This window comes from Diachasma alloeum, unplaced genomic scaffold (genome assembly GCF_001412515.2).
Source record: "Diachasma alloeum isolate Michigan unplaced genomic scaffold, Dall2.0 Dall_scaffold_00513, whole genome shotgun sequence".
NCBI lineage: Eukaryota > Metazoa > Arthropoda > Insecta > Hymenoptera > Braconidae > Diachasma > Diachasma alloeum.
In genome coordinates, this window is record NW_021680645.1 from 207510 (window position 1) to 230662 (window position 23153).

General features: G+C 36.8%; 1 protein-coding gene across 10 annotated transcripts in view; it reads left to right on the forward strand.

The window, feature by feature from the left end:
• The window catches only part of LOC107042725 (calcium/calmodulin-dependent protein kinase type II alpha chain), a 197974-nt gene that overhangs the window by 37098 nt on the left and 137723 nt on the right, over nucleotides 1-23153 (forward strand). The window lies entirely within an intron of this gene.

Consider the following 23153-nt stretch of genomic DNA (forward strand, 5'->3'; position numbering starts at 1 on the left):
GGGGGGGGGGGGGAGGGAAATTTTGTCGAGGAAATTTTGTCGGGGAAGAAAAGTCGTGAAATCGCTCTACCCCTACGGCTGGATTCGTTGAGTGCTTTAAAAAAAAAAAAGATTCTAAAAATAATTTTTTTGACGTCTAAATTATTAAAATAATTTATAAAGGACATAAGTATAAGAATTATTTCATTATTAATTGTTTTCAATAAAAGTATGAATAAATAGATTTTCAATTGAATAGCTTGGAAAAATTAGTGGCAACACTGTAGGATAATGTGACGTGTGAGAGAGGTGAGAGAGGTCCCGCCAAGTGACATCTGACCGAGCCGTCGTTGCCACGTCTACTCCTGTTCAGTTTCCCGTGATTCTGGTTGGAAATTGTTAATAATAAAAAAAACTAAACGATAAGGCGTTATCTAACAGGTGCCAATATTTATTATTATTTTTTTCTCGTTTTTAGGAAAAAAATTAGATTTTAATCTTTGTTTTAACCGGAGCTGTGTCAAACTTAGCGTTTTTCACATAAGACCCTGGGTTGAATAATGAATTTTCAACATTTTCATTTATAAAAACTTGAACGACAATTAAATGAGGAAAAAAATTACGATTCCGAATCACAGAGTTGTTAGGCGATTTGTTGTAGTTTTTAAAAATTTGTGAATTGAAATATAACTTCCTAAGGGTAGAGCTACTTTAAAGTCACGAATATTTAGTTTCACCAAAAAATAAATTTTGGGAAGTTCATATGTTCGAAATTGTAACGAATAGAAATTTTAAAAAATGAATTGGTACACATACATGAAAATCACAAGAGAATTTTATTCCCAAAAAAATACGATTTTTCAAAAAATTCAATATTACAAATAAAATTTACTTTTACAAGCTAGAATTGAGAAAAAAATCAGATTTTTTCAAAATGTCCGCTGAAAAATAGTCATCAATTTTTCCATTTCTCTTCAATATTATTTTAGTAGCGAAGTGGTAAAACGGTTTAAGTCCATTTTGAATAACTGCCAGTTTTCAATAAATATCTCAAAATCTACGGGAGATAGCAAAAATATTAATAAGACCTTTTCTTATAGCACTCAATTCGCTCTACAAAAAAGGCTATTACAGAAATTTCGTTATCTCCCATAGATTCGAAGATATTCCTTAAAATCTCAGATGAGAGCTAAGTCGACTTATACCATTTTACCACTTCGCTACTGATTTTAATCTCAATTTGAATGTGTAAAACCTTTGATTATTCCGGATTATGCAAGGAAATAGTCGGCGAAAGTAACAATGTAATGAATTGAAAACGATATCGACGTCTTTTAGTGGGTTAAATTGTCGAGGGTCGTTTGAAAAGGATCCTCAGTCCTTTGTCAGTCAGTTTAATCAACAATTGAGGCATTCAAGGTCTCAATCCTCAGGAATTCATCGAGCCGAGGGCCACAAGCTCCAACAGACATCCTGCGATGTGGCGTTATATGTGACTAATTAGCCGTTTGCTGTGGGTATATCGGATACCCTGGGATGTGTGTACGTGTACTTGAAAACAAAGCGAATATGCCGCCTAAGGTACAAAGGGGATGACAACAAAAGAGGGAACAAAGCCGTCAGGGAAATTCTCTCTTTTAAATTGTGTCATATTTATATTCTAAAATAGTGGAACGATGAATTTATCAAGTGGGATTGTTTTTGTTGTGTTTTCTCTTGGTAATAACAACAGAAATTTAATATCAGGGTTTTCAATTGCGAAAAATGAAATCATTCTTCATTACCAGTATCTGATTGCAAATATCATATTTTTAAGGATATCCACGCAGGGATCGCCATCAATATTAAATTTCTATAATATTACAAGAATTTGACCCTTGGATAAAGGAATGTTTGAAATACGTTGATCTAATTTTTCAAATAGTATAATATTAATAATCTGATTTTTATCGAATAACGATGAATTAAAATTTGTTGATATGGAACTGTAAATTTACCACTAAGTGAATAATTCAAATTTCTTAAAAGGGGATTTTCGATTACACAAATAATCGGCAATCTTTCTACCTTAATTACTGATAAAATAGTTAAACATTTGACTATTTGAATTGATGATACTTAAGTACTCAAAAAATTTACGAGTGATGTTAACTAATTGATGGCTACAATATTTAACGGTAATTAAATATTATGCATTTGGCTATCCCTGTATCGAAGTTCAAACCACATTGTAGATTCAACCATTTTTAGTCATCAAATTTGTCAGTTAAATCGCATGAGAAAAATTTGAAAACAATCATGAATATTTAGCGTTATTTAAATTACATTTTCCACGGAATTATTATTTTTTAAGCATTCGTTCTTTACAAATAAATAATTGAAATTATTTAAACTTTCAGAAACCTTATTTTTGCTTCTGAATAGAAGCCTTGTTTTTGAACGATTTTTCGATTTTCTAATTTTGATTGCAAGTGATCTAGAAGGTTATGAAACGTGAAGAAATGATGTTTTTAGGGTCATGTCTGTATCTATCCGATAACTCGAGTTTTTGGTGAATAATTTTTAGAAAATGCAACATGAATAGGGGAGGGTGTGCCTGTACCACCCACCTAAGGGGAAATGCCAGTTTTATATTTTATATTTCAACTTGAGTATAAAAACCGTTTTTGTGAGACTTCTTTAACTATTGAACTCGTTATTCTCGAAGTGTAGACGCCTAATTCTCCTTAGAATCCACAAAATTTTAATATGAGAATTCAGCGTTCGAAACTATCAAAAATCTTAATTAAAAGTCCACAAATTTTGCACTGTAAAGACCTCAAAACTTCGTTACGTGTTTTTTCATATTGAAAGTGGTAAATAAAGTGAAATTTTTCCGACAATCACATCCTATCATCAAATTCTTCGTGATCAAGAACAGAAACAAATTTTCAAGTTGATGGTTGTGGAGAAAATCGGGTGAGCGGTATTACCCGCTGAGCGGTACAGACACACCCTCCCCTACGGTGAAATGTGGAAATAAAAATCTGAAATTTTGACTCATTGTAGCTATTATTGAGTTCAACTTTGACGCGCTATTTCAGCCCGATCACTCCAGTAGTTCGTGAGATATAATAACTTGTTTAAATTTCGTTTTTGCTCAATATTTCAAAAGCTACTGTACCGATTTCAATTTTTTTTTCAAAATGCTCGTCTCGATGGCCTCTATGTAGGTCAATCAGAATATATACTCTTTAAAACACAGTTTGGAGATATTGCTGTTTTTCCGTTTTTCATGAAAAATTTTGTACGCCCGATAAGTTGAGAAGAAAAGGAGATAGCAAGTTGAAACTTGGTATATTTCTAACTCTTATAATACTAAAGGGTGGTGTTTTGGATGGGCACAATCACCCGAGTGGTACCTGAGATATGCAACCTTTTGTGTAAATATATTTCTTCAACCCGGCTGTGTGGCGCACTTGGTAGCAGCATGAGATTCACAACCTCAAGCTCCCAGTTTCGAGCCCCGGCCGGGCTAAAATTCCACAGCAATTTTTCATCATAATTTTCCACATAATATTCAACTGAAAATTCAACACAATTTTCAAACCGAATATTCCACGGAATTTTTAACTGAAAAATCCACTCCACATTCAACATTCCCTGGCTGAAGGCCCTCGGGCGATGGCCGCGTTGGCAAATTAACCCTTGCAACGAAAAACCGGTGAAAGTTGAATTTTTTAAAATATTTCTTCAAATATCTCATGAACTACTTGAGGGATTTCATTTTTTTTCAAAATACTCGTGTCGGCAGCCACTACCGGGATCAATCAAAACATATATCCGTTCGTACAAAATTTCCGAGATATCCCCGTTTTTTCGTTTTTAAAATTTTTCCATTCTTGTACGCACGATAACTTGAGAAAGAATGGAGATAGCAAGTTGAAATTTGGTATGATTATAGCTCTTACAATAGTGAAGGTTGGTATTTTGGACAGGCGTAACCAGCCGAGCAGTTTTGGAGATATTTAATATTTTGTATAAATCTTTTTCATTAAAAGGTTGATTATTTTCCTGTAGACACGCGGTAGCATGTGGTTACGGTTGTATGCCTGTCTCAAGGATAGGGAATTGCTGCAAATCCATTCGGAAGCTTACTACCAATGGAATTGCTAGAAATAAAAAAAAGAGACTAATGACGCAAAAAGTAACGGTTTTTCTATTAACATTTTATTGAAGGGCTGGGGGGAGAGATAGAAAATGTCTGTAAAAAACACAATCGGTTGCGTAGAAGAAAGTGATAATAAGAATAATGACAATGATAAGATTCAACTAAGTTGAAAATTTGATAAAATTAGTTGAAAAGAAATTTTATTATTTTAATAAAATGAAATAAACAATAAATTACATACATGATAAAACGAAATGATGTGCAATACAACCATTCGGAAGCATGTTTCTAATTTATTATTAAAAATAACTAGTGGAGGGTAGGGTAAAATCAACACTTGAGACTTTTTTAAAATTATTCATAACTCAGAAACAAATGTATCAATAGAGTTCAGTTTAGGCTCATCACAAAGGGAAAGAATTGTTCTTTGTATTGAACAAAAAATTATTAAATTTCATCAACGTTTCAACCCATATCCCCCGTCACTCATATTTTTAAAAAAGTCAAAAGTGTCCATTTTACCCCAATCTCCCCTATACTATATGCAATACAATGACAATTTCTTACTTATTTTTTTTATTAAAGAATTTCAACTATCAGCCCTGTAACACAGATCTGGGTGGGTTTTGAGCTGTACTGTAGCTTGCGGAGTACTATCGACCGGTGTGAGAGCGCTTTGCCCCACCCCAGACACAAAACGCCTTCACCGTCTACCGGACCTCTCGTGCATGCCGGTCTCTCGATATCCTCATTCCTCCCTGGGCTCTCCTCACGTTGACGATTATGTGTCCCCTTGAATTACCCTGCATGTCCATCGCGGTGACTTTATAAACCCAAAAGTGTCGTATCTCATCCCTCTTCAACTGTTATTCGAGCATTATCTGTGTATCACATTCTCGCGGAGGAAAAAAATTTCCATTGAAACAAAGTTTTAATTAAATTTTCACGTACAGGGATCAACACTAACTCGCCGCGACATTGCTCACGGCTGTGCACGCGGGGAAACAAAATTTTAATTGAATGAAAAAATTGGTTGGAGACAACATCAGAAGAACGAGTCTCAGTAACTCGTTTTGTCAATTGTTAATTATGTGGGTAAAGAGGTGATTTTAAGATGAAACGGAACCTCTGTGTCTATATGAATTTTTAGAATTGTGTTTCCTCCTGCAATTATTATTTTATATTTATGAAACTACTTCATTGACCCAACAATGCAATGATCGAGTCGATAAAGTAGTTTCATAGATAAAAATTAATAATTCAAGGAGAAAACAATTCTAAAAGTTCATACAGACAAAGGGGTTCCGTTTCTCCTTAAGAGAGAATTTCCAGGGACATTTTTTGTAGAGAACTTCACGAATCCCTCGGTTTAGCAAAACATATCTCGTCATGTTGAGAATATTTGCAAAATAAACTCTAAACTCTTATTTCATCACTTGTGCGTGAAGTGAAATCTTACGCACACTCTGCGTGCGCAAAATCCCACTTTCTATACATTGTGATGAAAAATGGGGTTTGACACTCGTGGAAAAAGTGTTCTTTGACCCTTCGGTGAATGCTACAAGCCTCCAGCGGTTTAAAAAGCACTCGGCGCGGTTTTGCGGGTGTAAAGCGTTTGTTTTACACACGGCGTGCGTAAAATTGAGAGGGCGTGAATTGCACGATCAGTGCAAAAAACCAAATACTTTACCCCCAGTCTATCCCCGAAAAGTGAACTGAACAGGTATTACAAAATCGCTATTTTCGTCGCAATGCCGAAAAAAACTTTTTGTGATACCTCCCTCAAAAGTGCACTTTTCGAAACGGTTTAGTGTCCGTAAAGCGGTTGTTCTCCGCACGGCGTGTGTAAAGTTTACAGACTGGTGTACTTTAAAAAACAACCGAATTACCCCCACCACCATTCCGAACAGTGAACTCGGCAGGTACCACAAAAAATAGGATGCATAGAGAGAAATATTCAGTAAAAATTACGAAACAATTCACGTAATCGGCAATGGGGAATCGTTTTCCGGCAATTTTTATACGAATGGAAGAGAAGAAATCCGACACGTTCAGTGAATTTTCAGATTCATCACCGAACAAAGTTCGAAATTGCCGCGTAATTTTTCCCGAAGAAGTAAAATCTTGCAGAAACTTCCCGACTTATGATGCTTCCAAAATAAAAAATTATTGAACGTTCAACAATTTTTATGAAGCTGGTGAGTTATTTTTACGTTCCGTTCCGTAAAATTTCTCAATCGTTGAGGAAAAATTACGGAACGACTTGTTGTCCCTACAGCGGTGAGTCATCAGACGGGTGGTTAATTTTTACGGAGCAAATCGTAGAATTTACGCGTCCATTTGTACAACTTCAATTCTGACTCACATTTTTTATTGAATTCTATTTCGCTCGCGAAATAACGTTTACGTTTTTTTTTTGGTAATTTTTATTGAATTTTTCTCTCCATGTGTGTTATTCGTGCGTGTGAAAAAGTGAAACTTGATGCACTACTAGTAACACTATACTATTTGTGACGAGTGTGAAGGTTGCAGACCGAGGCGAAGCCAATTACACGAGTCAGAAAAGTTGCTTTCGTCCGAGTGACGAATATAATTTTTCTTCACACTATCCGTAAACGGCGTTTGACGGACACGAAGTTCAAATCGACCAAAACAATTGTCTTTGAACGTTGAGCTTACACTAATAGAATAATTTGTTTATTCCAAACGAGAGTCGTTAATTATTAACGAATGGTAGAGTTGAATATGACCAAATGAATATTCGTTAATAGTTAACGGATATTCATTGGGTCAAATTATTAACGAATAATTTGTTAACTATTAACGAATGAATTATTTGTTGACTATTAACGAATATTCATTTGGTCAAACAAGGCTCAAACAAGGCTCCTCAAATATGCAGTTGTTAACTATTAAGGAATGAACATTTGGTGCGACCGAATAGATCCTAACTTCCAACCAAATGCATTTATTAACAATAACTAATCCGTTCTATCAGTGCAGATGATGGAGAATCATCTGAAATGTCAAGATTTACTATTCCCTAATGGTAGCGCTCGTACAACCTTTTGGCTCGCATTCTCGAAGAATCGTCAACTTCAGTCTACATCAACCGAAAAAATTGTCTCTGAAAGTTCAGCTCAGATGAATCAGAATCATCTGAAACGTGGAGATTCACTATTCCCTGAGGGAATCCTGATATGACCTTTTGACTCGAATTTTCAAAGAATCTCCGTTCTCAGTTTAAATCGACCAAAAAATTTGTCTTTGAGAGTTGAGCTCACAAGATGGAGAATCATCTGAAATGTCGAGATTTACTAGCCCCCGCGGAAGTGTTTGTACCACCTTTTGCTTGGGATTCTCAGAGAATCTCTAAATTCAGTTTACATCGACCGAAAAAATTGTCTCAGAAAGTTCAGCGCAGATGCATCACAATCTTCTGAAACACGGAGATTCCCTATTTCCTGGGCGACTCTTCAGATGATCTTTTGACTATTTTTCAAAGAATCTCCGTATTCAGTTTAAATCGACCAAAAAAATTGCCTTTGAAAGTTAGGCTCAGGTGATAGAGAATTATCTGAAATGTGGAGATTTATGATTCCCTCAGGAAGCGTTTGTATAATTTATTGCCTCGAATTCTCGACGAATCGTCAACTTCAGTTTACATCGACCGAAAAAATTGCGTCTGAAACTTCCGTTCAAATGGATCAGAATCATCTGAAACATGTACATTTCCTAACCCTTGTGGAAGTGTTTATGCAGTCTTTTAACTCAAATATTCAAAAAAATCCAAAAAAATTGTTCACACCATCACCGTGAAATTGAAATTAGATTGCCTATCTTCCAAACGACGTGCTTTGAGAAAAAACGTTATGAGATTTTTCTCAGGAAGATTGTTCACGAAAAAAAATCTCATGACATTTTCCTCTGAAACCCCTCACTATCAAGATAATTCTATACAAAAAAACACATGTTTGACTTCCATCGTGCTAATTATCCTCGTTATCTCCATGTTCAACTTTTATCTCCTTCTATTAATTTCCCCTTTGTCTTAACTTTTCCTCAATTTCCAAAACCCTCCCAAAATCCCACAATTTCCTGTAATTCATTCCCACATTAACCGTGCAAACATCGCCTTGAAAACTTTCCTCGAGTTTCGAGTTTAGAATTAAATGTTTGCGCACAGTTGTGTACAACCACTGCAAAAGGTCATTGCCCCTTTCTCTCGCTCTCTCTCTCTCTCTCTCTCTCTCTCTCTGGCGCCCCGGCCCTTGCGACGTCCCACACGATTGAAGTCGCCTGAAAAAGGAAGAATCGTCCTCATCGATTCTATTTCACCTCCAAAATTCTCATATTTTTTCCCCTCTACCCTCCGCGGATTTTTTTTTCTCATCCTCTCCCACTTCCTGTTCTTGCGCGGGTACAAATCCCAGTCCTGGGATGAAGGGGAACGTGCGCGTGGCTCATCGATCCGTGCGGCGCAGGAAAGCCCCGAGAATCGAGGAGAATTCAGGTCTGCACTTGCTATGGGGATGTGGCGATGGTGGATCATTCAAGCGGATTTGTTTGCATTTTTTAGGGGGTATCTCAGAAATGACTGGGCTGAGGGGAAAATGCTGAAGTTGGGTTTTCATTAGATTGAATTTTTTTACAAAAACGATCTCCCGACACCAACTTTGTTCTAAACCCAATGAAAAATGCCCTTCTCTTTATTAAACAAATAGCCTTTGTGTAACAACAATTTACAGCCCTTCTGACTTAAAACGAAGTGCAGAGGCATGACGCACAGTTATTATTCTCTGTTATTATTCTACAGTTATTATTCTCTATTATTGTCCCGTGATCAAAACAGCTTGTGAAAGAAGGATTTATGGTGACTTGTCCATGTGCACGGAGAGAAATGTTCGGTAAAAATTACGGAACTCACAGTTCGCTCACCGATTACGGAATCGACTCAGAAAATTTAAGTGACGGTATCGTAATTTTTCACAGAAGATTCAGTGAAAAATTACGGAACGCTCTGGAAAAATTCCGTGACAGTTCCGTAAAATCTCCTACAACCACAATTCGCTTCGGAATTACGGAAAAAATTACGTAATTTTTATTGAATATTTCTCTCCGTGTGATCAAATTTGTTATCATTTGTCCCGTAATCAACTGTACCCGTGATAAGTAGGGGCGATACCCTTCTCATGCGTACCGACCGGTACTTGGGGGAAGTTTACATGTGAAAAGTTCAAAAAATACTTGTCCCTAGTTTTTTTTCAGTAGCGAAATGATCAAACGGTTCAAGTCAATTTAGTCTTTAGTTGAGTTTTCCAGAAATATTTCCGAATTTAAGGAAGATGGCGAAACTTTCATAATAACCTTTTTTGTAGAGCGAATTGAGTGCTACTAAAAAGGTTATGAGAAAAATTTTGGTACCTCCCTTAGATTTCGAGATAGTCATTGAAAACTGGCCATTCATTCACTGACCAAAATCGACTTGAACCGTTGGACCACTTCGCTACTGTTTTATATGTTTGAGTGACGTACCATCTCTGTCGATCAAGTAGAAATAGTATTGGGGGGAAGTAGCTTCACTACTTTCAGCTAGTACTTTTAGTACTTTTTGCAAGTACCAAAGGTACTCGGGAAAAGTAATTTTTGAACGTGTCTCAATTACTTTTATGACTCAATTTCAGTACTTTCAATTGATTACTTTATTGAGAAAATCGAAAATAATCAACGGATAAAATGAGCTTTCTTGCGCATTTTTGTAAATATAAATATTCAGGAGAAGATATTTTGTAGGAAAAAATCAGTAAATTGTGATTTTCATGGGTGCTTTTCAAACCGAATTGATTTCCAATTTTGAGAATCGTAATTCACGTTATTCTGACCGCAATTTACAATCTCACAAGTGTAATTTACCCGTTTGAGAAAATTGTAAATTAACATTTAAAAAACGTATTTTGTCTTCAATTTTTTCTGTGTGTTCACTTGTGCTCCAGCATTTGGATTTTCATTTGTAATTTTTAATGCAATCCTGAAATAATTGTGAATACTGGATTTGAGTACTATTGCTACTTATATTGAGTTCTGTTGGGACTTTTGAAAAGCGCCAGCCAGGTACTCAGTACAAGTACACGGAAAGAAATATTCAGTAAAAATTATGGAACAATTCACGTAATCCCCAATGGGGAATCGTTTTCCGGGAATTTTTATAGGAATGGAAGAGAAGAAATGTGAAACGTTCAGTGAATTCTCAGGTTCATCACTGAACAAAGTACGAAATTGTCACATAATTTTTTCCGAAGAAGTAAAATCTTACAGAAACTTCCTGACTTATTATGCCTCCAAAATGAAAAATTTTTGAACGTTCAACAATTTTTATAAAGCTGGTGAATTATTTCTATGTTCCGTTCCGTAAAATTTCTCAACCGTTGGGGAAAAATTACGGAACGACTTGTTGTCCCCACAGCGGTGACCACACTTTTTATTGAATTTTACTTCGCTCGTGGATTACGTTTTGAAACGTAATTGTTACGTTTTTTTTCTGCTAATTTTTATTGAATTTTTCTCTCCTTATATTTTTTTACTTGTCCCAAGTAACAACCAACTTTTAATCAGTACCCAGGTACTTGACGCATGATACTTGCATCCAGTTCTTTTGTGACGTTGAGGAAATACAAAATTTGCCTTTTGCGAGATATGCAAATTTTGCCACTCTTTACGATGCTCCAACAGTTCGTCTTCCAGGGACGATCTCATCAGAGGCTTCTTTATTATTATAAGCGTTGGGCCATCGAAAATAATTCTCTAACTTCAACTTTATCTCTATTTATATAAAATTGCTAAAAACCGCTTTGTCCAACCGATTGTCATTAGATTTTTGGAGCAGTCTTTGTTGTCTACAAGTAAATTGATTCAACACGACAAAAGATTTCTTCTCTAATTTTTCGGTAGAACTAATTATTTCTCTCACTGTGTGTAAACCCTAACATTCCCTGCATATCCTCCAAAAACCTCCAAACCCTCTTCACCCAAAATTATGTCCTGCCCTCCATCCCTTCCTCACGAAATTCGCCTCTTCTAAGTGTCCTGTTCTGCCCCAAATCCATCCCTAAAAAAATCCCTGTGTGTCTTCACCTTCGCCTCACACTATTCGCCTCAAGTATCGTTCTGACCTGGTTGCATAAATACGCTCAATTTACGTCGCCTGGAGAAATTTATGCCCCTCGCCTCACTCACCTCCGCCCCTTTTTCACCCAAGTCTTTCTCGCGCTTTATAAGTTCGGTACAGTAGTATCCTCAATACTGCATTAACTCGCGTCTCTACGTGGCATATCAATCAATGCATTAACTCGCGATAGGCATATCAATCAATCATAATTACCGTTAAATTGTGAACTTGTCAATTCTTAATATAAATCTTGAAGTTCTAAATATTAAAGTAACCATCAATTTGTACATTTAACCCTAGTCTGGTCACCTGACGGGAGAATGCGACTTTATTCAACTTCGCGGGAGAGTGCCGCCGTGTTATTTAGGCTCCAGCGTTGCCGAATCTACTCTACACTTCCCGGGCGCGTTTAACGAGTTCCCAGCAACGTCGCGCAACGGACAATTTTATTTAACACGGGAAAAAATTGTTTACCTGTTGGAAATAATTTTTTTTTCTCCCAGAATTGAGGATACAATATTGAAAAAAAATACTAGAATTTTCCAGATGCTTCAATTGACGAATTCAATTTTTCTCGAATTTTTCCAGTCAACCAGTCGATGGCAAGGTGAATAAAACGACGTGTTGCGGCAATTCCGTCGCATGGTGACTAGTCTAAGATTAAATTTCGAAATATTCTATCAACAAGATCTTTTTTAAACATTTTCTCGCAATTTAATTGACTTAAATTAAATGAAAAAAAATTTAATTGACAAATTTGATGATTGGAAATGGTTGAATCTCCAATCTTCTCTGTACCAAACTGTAAAAAATGTTTGGGTATCTTTAAAGAGGTGAAAAATAAAAGTTTTCATGAGAATTCCATACTTATACTAGAGCTCTCAGAGCCCTACGGGACTAGCGCACTGCGGTGGTGGGCAGGCTTAGCTTTGGAAAGCTAAGCAGCGCTGAGCGTGGTCACTAGATGGATGGATGACCGCGCGGGATCACCTCAGGAAAGAAACATTGTTTGGAAGAACAGGAAAGAACATTTGGGAAAAAAAATATGCGGAAAAACCGGGATGAAGGAATAAGAAACCGTAAAAATCGAAAGGTATACGGTGAACTGGAATAAAAATAAAAAAAATACTAGAGCTCTCAGATTGAGTAACAGACATTGTGGGAAAAGTAAATGGTTGTGGAGAAAATCAGGTGAGCGATATTGGCCACTGAGCGGTACACGGAGAGAAAATAGTAGCACAAATTAGTTTGCTATTCACTAACCCATGGGGCCAAACCATGCACTGAGAGAAAAATCTGAAGTTCGATTTACAATAAGAAAATAGTTGAGGTAGTTTGGTGAACGATACGATTTTTTTTGTATGCGACCCATAACATTATAGTACCTTCACAAGCGTAATTTTTGCAAATCAAAATGCAGTTAAACTAACCAAAGTTCAAAAGTAATCACGACAAATCTATTGTGAGAAGAACTATAAAATAGTTGTAATGACTACATTCCATTGTAGTAATCACTTCTCCGGCCATAGTTACCGTAACCCATGCAAAATTGGTTAGGACTTTTTGACTATAGTTCGATGGTGATGGAATATAGTCAGAAGAATCATATTTTTCTCTCAGTGCGGTTACCAAAAAATTCGGATGTGGCACCCGAATTTTAAAGGGAATCCTGCGGAAAAGATCTTCAAAAATTAGAGTGTCGCATTCAAATTTTTCGGTAGACCATTCGAATTTTTTTGTGACCCCTGTTTCTTCCCACGGCTAGAGGGTGGGCAGCACTAATTTTTTAAGGGACTCGCACGGGATTGTCATTTATTTTTCTCTCCGTGTACAGGCATCGCCTCCCCTAATCATATACCAAAACCGAAACGATGTTTAGAGATTCTTCCAACAAAATCCTCGATCAGCAATTTACTACTCCCAACAAAATTTTATTAACGTTTACAAAAACATAAATACAGCTATTCACCAACATTTGCATAATATGCATTAGCTTTTGCCCACCAGTTTAGTTTTCCATTTATCGACCGGCATAAATTTCCATTAATTTTCTCTGAATTACCCTTTTGTGACCGGTATTTCTCCATACATAATTTTCATAGAAAATTATCATCATCGAAAAATGTGAAATGGGTCGTTGAAACCTCTTTTCATTTTCAGAGGTACCAACAATGCGAAACAAGCCAAATAATTATACTCATTAATTTCCACTCCCCCCTTCCCCATTTCCTCACTCATAGGAGGTATCATCTCACATAATTAGTTATTTCCCACCAACTGGAGTTTCCAGGCAAGAATAAACAGCGCAATTTCCACATTTCATCTCATGGAGAAGATATTTCAATGAGAAGAAATATACAGGGTGTCCCAAAATGAAATGTCATTCTCGTAACAGTAGTTCGCGGGTGCTCATATTCGGAAGAGTTCACTTGTGAGAAGTTCGAAAAATACTTGTCTCAAGTAGGATGACCAGGCCAATTACTGGACGGTTAAAGGAAATTCGAGTTTCGTGATAGGATCTAAAATAAAAGAATCACCTAAATGGGACATGGTGGCTTCCATACCTTCAAGAATGTTTTAATTAGCAGAAAAAAATTGTTTTATGTGGAAATAAAACAAAGAATAATTAAATTGAGAAATAGTTGAATGTAGCCGAAACCCCCAATTTCTGGACGCCTGGGTCATTTTTTTTTATTTATTAAATATTGATCAATAGAAGAAAATAATTGATAACATGATTATACGCAAGTGATATTATGGAGAGGTGAAATAATTAATACAATTTTCATTTTATTTGTGGATTATTTTTCTCACTCGGATTTCAGCCAATCAGAGCGCAGTATTTGAGTCTGCCAAACAGTTTTATTTCGGAAATTTCTAAAAAAATTCCGAAAATAATATTCTGTGTGACAGATAAACAAAAAAGTGGGTTGTAAATGTATGGCTGTGTAAATGTATCCGGTTGCTGTTCACTGCATTCTGCTTGGCCGAAATCCGAGTGGAAAAATAATCCGTCAAATACCACTCGTGCTTCAAAATTAATCGGATATTTTCCTTAAGCTTCCCTGGCTAGGAACGATTGTGGCAAATTTTGCAGGTTTAAAACCTGCAAAAGCTATCGGAAAATATCCGATAATTTTGAAGCACTAGTGGTATTATTACTGAATATTCAATGCAAGTTGAAATCGTCCAGAAACGAACCCCCGTCCAGAATTGACTTGTTTACCCTACTTTTTGTATTCGTGAGTGAAGTACCACTTCTGCCGATCCAGCAGACATAGTATTGGGAGGAAGTAGCTTCACTACTTTCTGCCAGTACTTTTAGTACCTCTCATAAGCACCAAAAGTACTGGTGAAAACTAATATTTGACCTTCTCTCAAATATTTTTATGACTTAATTTCAGTACTTTCAATTGATTACTTCATTGAGAAAAGCGAACATTAGCGACGGATAAAATAAGCTTTCTTGCCCATTCTTGTAGATATAAGTATTCAGGAGAAGATATTTTTTTTAGAAAAAAATCAGTAGATTGTGATTTTTATGGGTGCTTTCCAAACCGAATTGATTTCCAATTTTGGGAATAGTAATTTACGTACTGGAAATTGTAATTCACGTTATTCTGACCATAATTTACGATCTCAAAAGCGTAATTTACTCAATTGTGAAAATCGTAAATTACGTTTTTGAAAACGTGAATTACCATTTAAAAACGTATTTTACCTTCAGATTTTTTTGTGCTCCCTTGTGCTTAAACATTTGGATTTACATTTGTAATGTTGAATGCATTCCTAAAAAAAATTATGAGTACACTGATAGAAAGGATTAGTTATCGTTAACGAATGGATTTGGTTGGAGACGAGGGTCTATTCGGTCTCACCAAATGTTCATTCGTTAATAGTTAACAAATGCACATTTGAGGAGCCTTCTTCCACTCGATTTTCACTTTTCAAGTGAACTTAATTTCAGTACTTTCAATTGATTACTTCATTGAGAAAAGTGAATGTTATCGACGGATAAAATGAGCTTTCTTGTGCATTTTTGTAAATATAAGTATTCAGGAGTAGATATTTCGTAGAAAAAAATCAGTAGATTGTGATTTTTATGGGTACTTTCCAAACCGAATTGATTTCCAATTTCGGGAATAGTAATTTATGTACTCGAAATCGTAATTCACGTTATTCTGACCGTCATTTACGATCTCAAAAGCGTAATTTACTCAATTGTGAAAATCGTAAATTACGTTTTTGAAAACGTGAATTACCATTTAAAAAACGTATTTTACCTTCAGATTTTTCTGTGTTCACTTGTGCTCAAACATTTGAATTTACATTTTTAATCTTGAATGCAATCCTAAAAAAAATTATGAGTGGATTACGAATGGATTTGGTTGGAGACGAGTGTCTATTCGGTCTCACCAAATGTTCATTCGTTAATAGTTAACAAATGCACATTTGAGGAGCCTTCTTCCATTCGATTTTGACTTTTCAATTCAACCATTCGTTAATAGTTCAAATTTGTTAATTTCGTATGGAATAAATGAATCAGTCTATCGGTGTACTGGACTTGAGTGCTATTGCTACTCATATTGAGTTCTGTTGCTACTTTTGAAAAGAAGCAGTCAAAAATTTTCGAATTCAATTTAAAATGCCTCATCATAGAACTTCCATTCGAAATCAAATTGCTAATTTGCGAGCAAAAATATATTGTCTATGTTTTGACGAAATCAATTTCCCACCTATTTTTCTCATTTCCAAGATATTTTTGTAATCTTCAAAATGAGAACTGATTCATTCTGTCCCGAGATATTGGCGTTTTAAGACGGTCCGTTTTACCCCACCCTCTGGATATATGTATTCCCATGGAGGAATTTCATTTAGAATCTCCCTCATTCCCCTCCCCCTCGCCCCAGATTACTTCCTTTTGTTCAATCCTGCAATTTTTCCTCGAAAAAAAAAAGAAAAAAAAATGACTCGGGAGCTAAACTTTTATCACTTCCATTCTCTGTCCGGATTAATACGATACTCACTTACATTTTATCGTACAAGACGGTCATCGCGTGGCGGGAGGGGAAGTGAAGACTACGGGGCGGCGAGGGGAGAGGATTTTTTATACAAAAGGAAAGCCCTATTTTACACTCCCCCCGACAGCGCTAGTGGGTTACTATCGAACCGGCAAATGCATCCATGGGTGTGCACTCAGTGGCGGTGGAGGATGCATTTCCGGAGAGACTCAACGATTGCATGGAGAGGAAAAGAAGAGAGGGAGTAAGAGGATTGCGTGGAATGGAATCTCTTCGGCGATGAAAAATTTTACCCTCGAGTAGAATTGTATCCCACCGAGTATTTTATAAGGGAAGTGGTTCGATTCGCTGGGTTTTATCTGGGGGGAATTATTTCATGGAATGATTATATTGATTTTTGGCGGATGGTATTTCTGCACAACAGTCTTGGGGTATTTGTGGATATCGGGAATTTTATTTTTGAAGAGGTGTGCCTCTCTCACTTGAAATATTTTGGTAATTGTGGAGACTACGGAATTTTTGAGACGGATAGAATTACTTTTTATGTTATTAGGCTCAATAAACCGCGATTCTGACCTCGCTTCGTTCAGCTAGGCCGTGGTCCCCGGGCTCACAAAATAAAATATGTTTCATCACACGGTCCACAAAATATTCTCTGCCGAATGTAATTATCATCCTCGCCTTCGGCACATTCTTCAGAAAATACTTTGTGGACCTCATGATGAAATTCTATTCTGGTCCTTTGATTGGCTTTATTCCCCTCTTATTAAAGTAGAGAGCAAGTGCCGATGTCTTCTCTGAATGATGGGTGCATAGTGCCATCTGTCCAAAGTTCTGTTTTGAAAGTGAAAAAACAATAGAATTATCTTATAGTATATTCACAGAACTCCAACAGTGAAGGGATATGAGTGGAGAGTCAGGGTTAAATAAACGTAAAACACGATTAATATTTTAATGAACTCTATTCGACAACCGCTCTGGTCAACGCTCAGCGTACAAATGAAGGTGTAGTGCTTGTACCACGCGCCGTGTTGCACGGTGTTGAGATCTCAAACTAATAATCTCGGTAGGGAACAGGAGCGGACGATTTCAAATTCCAACAAAAATAGACTTGTAGAGTTTCAATGGAAATTCAGTAGATTTTTTTAAAATGAAAGTGCTAGATTTTTCTTGTAATTTTTTTTTACCTTGATAAAATGTACAAACTTTGTTCTTTTTTCTATTTTTTTCTCTGTTGTGTATTTGGTTTTTCGTCTGTGAAGGGGGTGGGGGAGCTTCGCCCCCTGGCCAAACTTCTGCGCTTCCGCCCACACCCCTATTGGCCTTATGACATAATTTAATATTTTGGCTTTTCGAATGTATTTTTTTTGCGCGGTTTATCGACCACAGCAACATAAATTGGATTCATGGAAAAAAATATATCTGAATTGAGGATAAAATATACTTGATGCAAGTATATTTTATATTCAATTGAGGGATGGGTATTTAAATTCGAAGATGATTGTTTTGTATCAGGCCGGGTTGCTTGATCACCGTTTTTAGCCATTATATGANGGGGGGGGGGGGGGGGGGGCCTCGACCGAGACCATCTTTCCAAAGTATTGTCTCGTGAAGTCTCTCGCGGCATCACCAGAATTAAATAATTTTTGTACCATTGAATTTATGATTTTCTATTCTATATCCTGAAATTTGTAACCAAGGTGCTGACGTCACCCTGTAAAGTATGATTCCAACCACTATGATGTCATTATCACATTCGCACAACTGCAATTACCCCAGACTAGTTATTGTTTACACGAGAATAACAAAGATGTAAGTGAAGTCAAATGAATGCAGAACCATGATAACAGATTCTCCGAAGAAAAATAAAAAATAACAAATAAACTCTCTCCTGGGTTCAGTGAATTGCGTCATCATTGACGTACCCCAAGGATGGAACCAAGTCTTGCCCGGAGATTGCGTCACACAGCAACTCACCAAGTAAAAAAAGGTGAGACACTTTTACAAGAAAAAAGTACTCTGAGGAAAATGAGGGAATAAAGGGGAAAGGGTTCACTGGTAAAAGAGGTCATTTCAGTTCCGCTGGGGAGTAGTTGGGCTTCCGGTTACGAGGAATTTCGTGGGTTAATTCCTTCCCGTGTATGCAGAGGGGCATGGAAAATATTCAACGATGAGAACGGATAGGAATAAGGAGGGCATTTCGAGAAAAAAGAATGAGAATAATTTTTACATTTTTTCTAATTTTCTGTGACGAGGGAATTTTCAACAATGGGCTTTTCTACTCGAGTCCTTGATAAACATATAGAATTAATGTCACGTATTCTATTCCATTAGAGATTCATTTCGTTATTTTTTTTACTACAGACTTTTTTTTTATAAGTTGGATTTTTATGGAGCATTTGAAAATTTGTTACTTTACTATTCAAAAAATTGGACTGAATTGTCCGAAAAAGGACCTTGAATTCAATTTAAGGAAAAAAAAATCAATGGAATTTCAAGTTTCTCTGAGAATTCTAGTAAAGTCCCAATTTTTTAGCGACAGAAAGATAGAAATGCCACAATTTACATGAATTTTCAAGGGAAAATGAACATTCACTGCCAAATTCCCTTTAATTTTCAGGAAATTCCTTTAAAATTCTCGAAATTCCAGAAATTTTGGAGGAAGTAAGTAAGTTCCCAGGAAGGTCCGAGGAATCTGGAATTCAGAAAGAGATTTCTCGGAATTTCCTGGCTTTCATTCATTCTCCCGGAATAATTGAACTAAAATTGACAGTTATCACGAATTTTTCCATGAAATAATGAATCTTAAGGGAAAAAAAAAGTCAATAGAATTTCATGTTTCTCAGAGAATTCTAGTAAAATCCCAATTTTGTAGTAACACGAAGATAGAAATTCCACAATGTACATGAATTTTCAAGGGAAAATGAATATTCACTGCCAAATTCCCTGAAAATTTCTAGGAATCTGGAATTCAAGGAGAGATTTCTCGGAATTTTCCGACGTTCTCATTCATTTTCCCGGAATAATTAAGCTAAAATTTGCAGTTAATGGTTGTTGAAATTCTCCAAATAATTTTCTCCGTGGACAGAAAATGTCTCTTGGTATTTTCTTTTAAATTCACTAATCTCAGGGATAATTCTCAAAAAATTGAACTTGATTTTCACAAGAGCCTTCGGAATGCCGCAGAGCCTTTCACAGAAACTGGCTAACAGCTCCCTGATGTGCAATTTGCCCCATTGATTTGAAAAAGCCTGACTCAATCGTACGTTCAACCACACCGATACTCACATGTGCCGACTCGCTAGACTGCTCAGACACAATGTCCGGTGTCTGTACACCGTGATACGCCTTTTCTCCTGTTTCTCAACTTGTTACCCATGTATTCTAATGAAAAGTAACTTCGTATCAGGGGGCTGAAACTTCCATGGAGCGTCTGACGTCAAGCAAATGGTGTTACCTAGTTCATAATGATGAGTTTCATGAGAAACTTCGGTGAATGTGGGTTGTAGAAAATTTTAATTACTTTTGGAAAATATCGGGAGAAAAACGTACATGGTGTACCGATTGTCCGGACTTGTCACGTTCGCAACCTACGCTTTATGAGTTTTTTTTGTGAAAAAAGGCCTTGAAGGGAAATTATATCAAATGCACACCGAGAGAGAGAATTGTGAATTGGATCCGTCGAAAATTATATGTTCCCCTAAATATACCTAAGGGTAGACCCTTAAAACCTTATGAGCTTTACCTATGAACTCGTCAAGTCTCATAAAGGTTAAACCGTCAATACGCACATTCATTTGACCCTTATGAGGATCTGAGCCTTACAAGGGTCAGACCCTTTTGAGGGCCGAATGAAAATATTACCGTTCTGTATCATCGCCCATCCATAACATTCGCATATTTACAGAAACGTATAATTTGCACTTGTAATTTTGACCCTCGAAAGGATAGAGCCCTAGAACTTTATGCGCGTTTGATCCACATAAAGGTAAACCTTTAACACCTCATGAGGCAAAGCCTCAAATCTTCATATGGATCAAACCGCCAATATTAGATTTGACCTTTATTTGGAGCCCTATGAGGGCTCTAACCCTCACAGGGCTCCTCCCTCTCACTCTTAATCCTCGGCGATTTTAAGGATAGAATGTTAAAACTTGCTAGGAATTTGACCCACATAAGGGTAGACCCTTGAAACCTTTTGGGATATAGCTGTGGATTCGTGAAGTCTCATAAAGGTCAAACCGTCATCAGTGGATTTATTTAAGCATTATGAGGATCTGACCCTTACAAGGGTTGGACTCTCATGAGGTCGAATGAAAATATTACCGTTGTGTATCATCGCCCATCCATAACAATCGTATATTACAGAAACGTATAATCTGCACTTGTAATCTTTGACCCTCGAAAGAATAGAGCCCTTGAACTTTATGAGCATTTGATCTGCATAATGATAACCTTTAACACCTTATGAGGCAAACTCTCAAACCCTCATAAAGCTCAAACCGTCAATATTAGATTTGACCCTTATGAGCATCAACTCTTTATGAGGATTGGAGCTCTCATAGAGGGCTCTAATCCCTCACTCTTCATCCTCGACCATTTCAAGGATAGAATCTTAAAACCTGCTAGGAGTTCGATCCAGATAAGAGTAGTACCCGAGAACCATATGAGAATTTGACCCACATAAGGGTAGACCCTTGAAAACTTATGGGATGTACCTATGGACTTGTGAAGTCTCATAAAGTACAAACTGTCATCAGTGGATTTATTTGAGCCTTATGAGAGTCAGACCCTTAAAAGGGTCAGACCCTTGTAAGGGTTGATTGAAAATATTACCGTTCGATATCATGGCCCGTCCAGAAAAATCGCATATTACAGAAGTCTCTAATGAACCACCATTCCCAAATTTTCCAACACATCTATGCCTGTCTCTATTTTTACCCCAACCAACAGAAATAAACTCTCCTAAGTATCGACCGCGGGGTGACGATACCAAGAAAAGATTGCGTCTTATCTCCCCAATATTTCAACAGTTCGGTCAATACAGCCTCCACCCTTCGTGGAAAAGGTGAAGGAGTCGTTGATGAAAAAAAAATGGTGGCCCTTGAAAAAGGTCGGTCTCCACTGGAGAGTGATCTCGTATTTTTATCGCAGACTGTTTGGATTCTGAGGAGAAAATGGGTCGAGAAATCGAAGGACGCAGGCACTCAGGGAGCGATACGAGTCGAATCAATATCAAGGACTGAAAAAAACTTGTGAGGCATTTACAGCCTTTTTGAACTTGATGTAATGAGAGATCGTGGCTCGACCAGTGATCATGTGGCCGTTGGCGTCATCGTGAACTTCTGGGGTGTTAGTGTGGGCGTACGGTTGCCGGCCTTTGAAGGCCTTCATTCTCCTAGGCATCCCTGGCCTAGTTAACGGATACTCCCCGGTCAATGAATTCTCGTCCGGTTTCTACCGTCACTTTTATCGTTTTTAATTAACTGTATGACGCACTGTTTGTGAAATTGGAGGAAAATATTTTTGGAAACTTTTTTTGCAATTCCATTAAGAATAATCGGGCGAGGAGGAAATGTAGGAGGTGAGGCGGAGGGGTTTCTATTGTTTTCCTGCAGAAAACCAATCGCTGAACAAAAAAATTTTTCCCATTCGGATTCAAAATTCAGGCAATATTAGGGAGTATCTCCGGTTAAAAATTATTTTTGGAGCTAATCAAATTTATTTGTATCTGTTCCACGCATTGAATGGTTTTCAGATTATTTTTTTTAAATAAATGTAAAAATATTAATCCATGCGAAAAAGTGGCAACATCGTCGGTAGTGTTTTTTTTCACCAGGAGCTGGTACCACTGGCTCGAGGGAGCTCCAATCACAACGCTTCATCGCTCTTTCTCAAGAGACGTTTAAATTGACCCCGCTATCCCCCACCCGATCGGTAATTGAGACGTTGTTGCTCGTTTGGGCTGCGTGCGCAGAAATTTCATTTTTCAGTACTTTTTTCGCAATTATTAATAAACAATACTCCTAGGTGGTAATCTTTTTCACTCAAAAAATCATTGATCACATGTTCTAAATGTGTCTAAAGTTTCATGACTGGCTGCTTTTTTTCCTTGGGTTTTGCAGTTTTTTTTTGTGATTTCCGTAAGATCACGGATTAAATGACCACTTTTCCAAAAATTCATAATAAATTAACCATGTTCCCCAGCGGTCTGAAACTTTGCACACGCCTTTTCCATCATTTAAAGAATACGTAAAAAATAAAAGAGAAAAATGGCTGCTTTTTTTCTAACCCTCCGGGCTCGCCCGATTATCCTTAATCATGATATTTTTTAGAATTTTTTTGTTGAGAAAGTGATCTTTTTTGAGAAACTTTTTCTCCAACAAATTGAATAAATTGAAATTTTTTGATGCTACAGGTTATTGAAGATTTTTCTTTCTTCTAATTAAGGTGAATTTTAGGATTTCAAACTTTATTTACTTTTATGACCCTCACGAAGGTCAAACGTCAATATTAAGGTTCAAAACCTCAGTTGACCCTCACACAACGTTCATCAGGGTCAAACGTCAAAGTAAAAAAAATCAACCCTTCTCCTTACTCTCATGCGACGGTATCCGGCGACTCTAATGTTCGCAATTTATCATCCTTAACGTCATTTGACCTTGGTGAAGGTCAACAATTAACATGAAGATAATTTTTTAGTAATTCCATTGATCATCACATAATTTTCTACTTTTCGTTCGTGGAAATGATCCTTGTTGAAAATTTTCTCCTAAACAAAGTCAATAAATTGTAAGTGGTTTTTCCGATGACGCCAAATTTCAGTTAATATTCCATT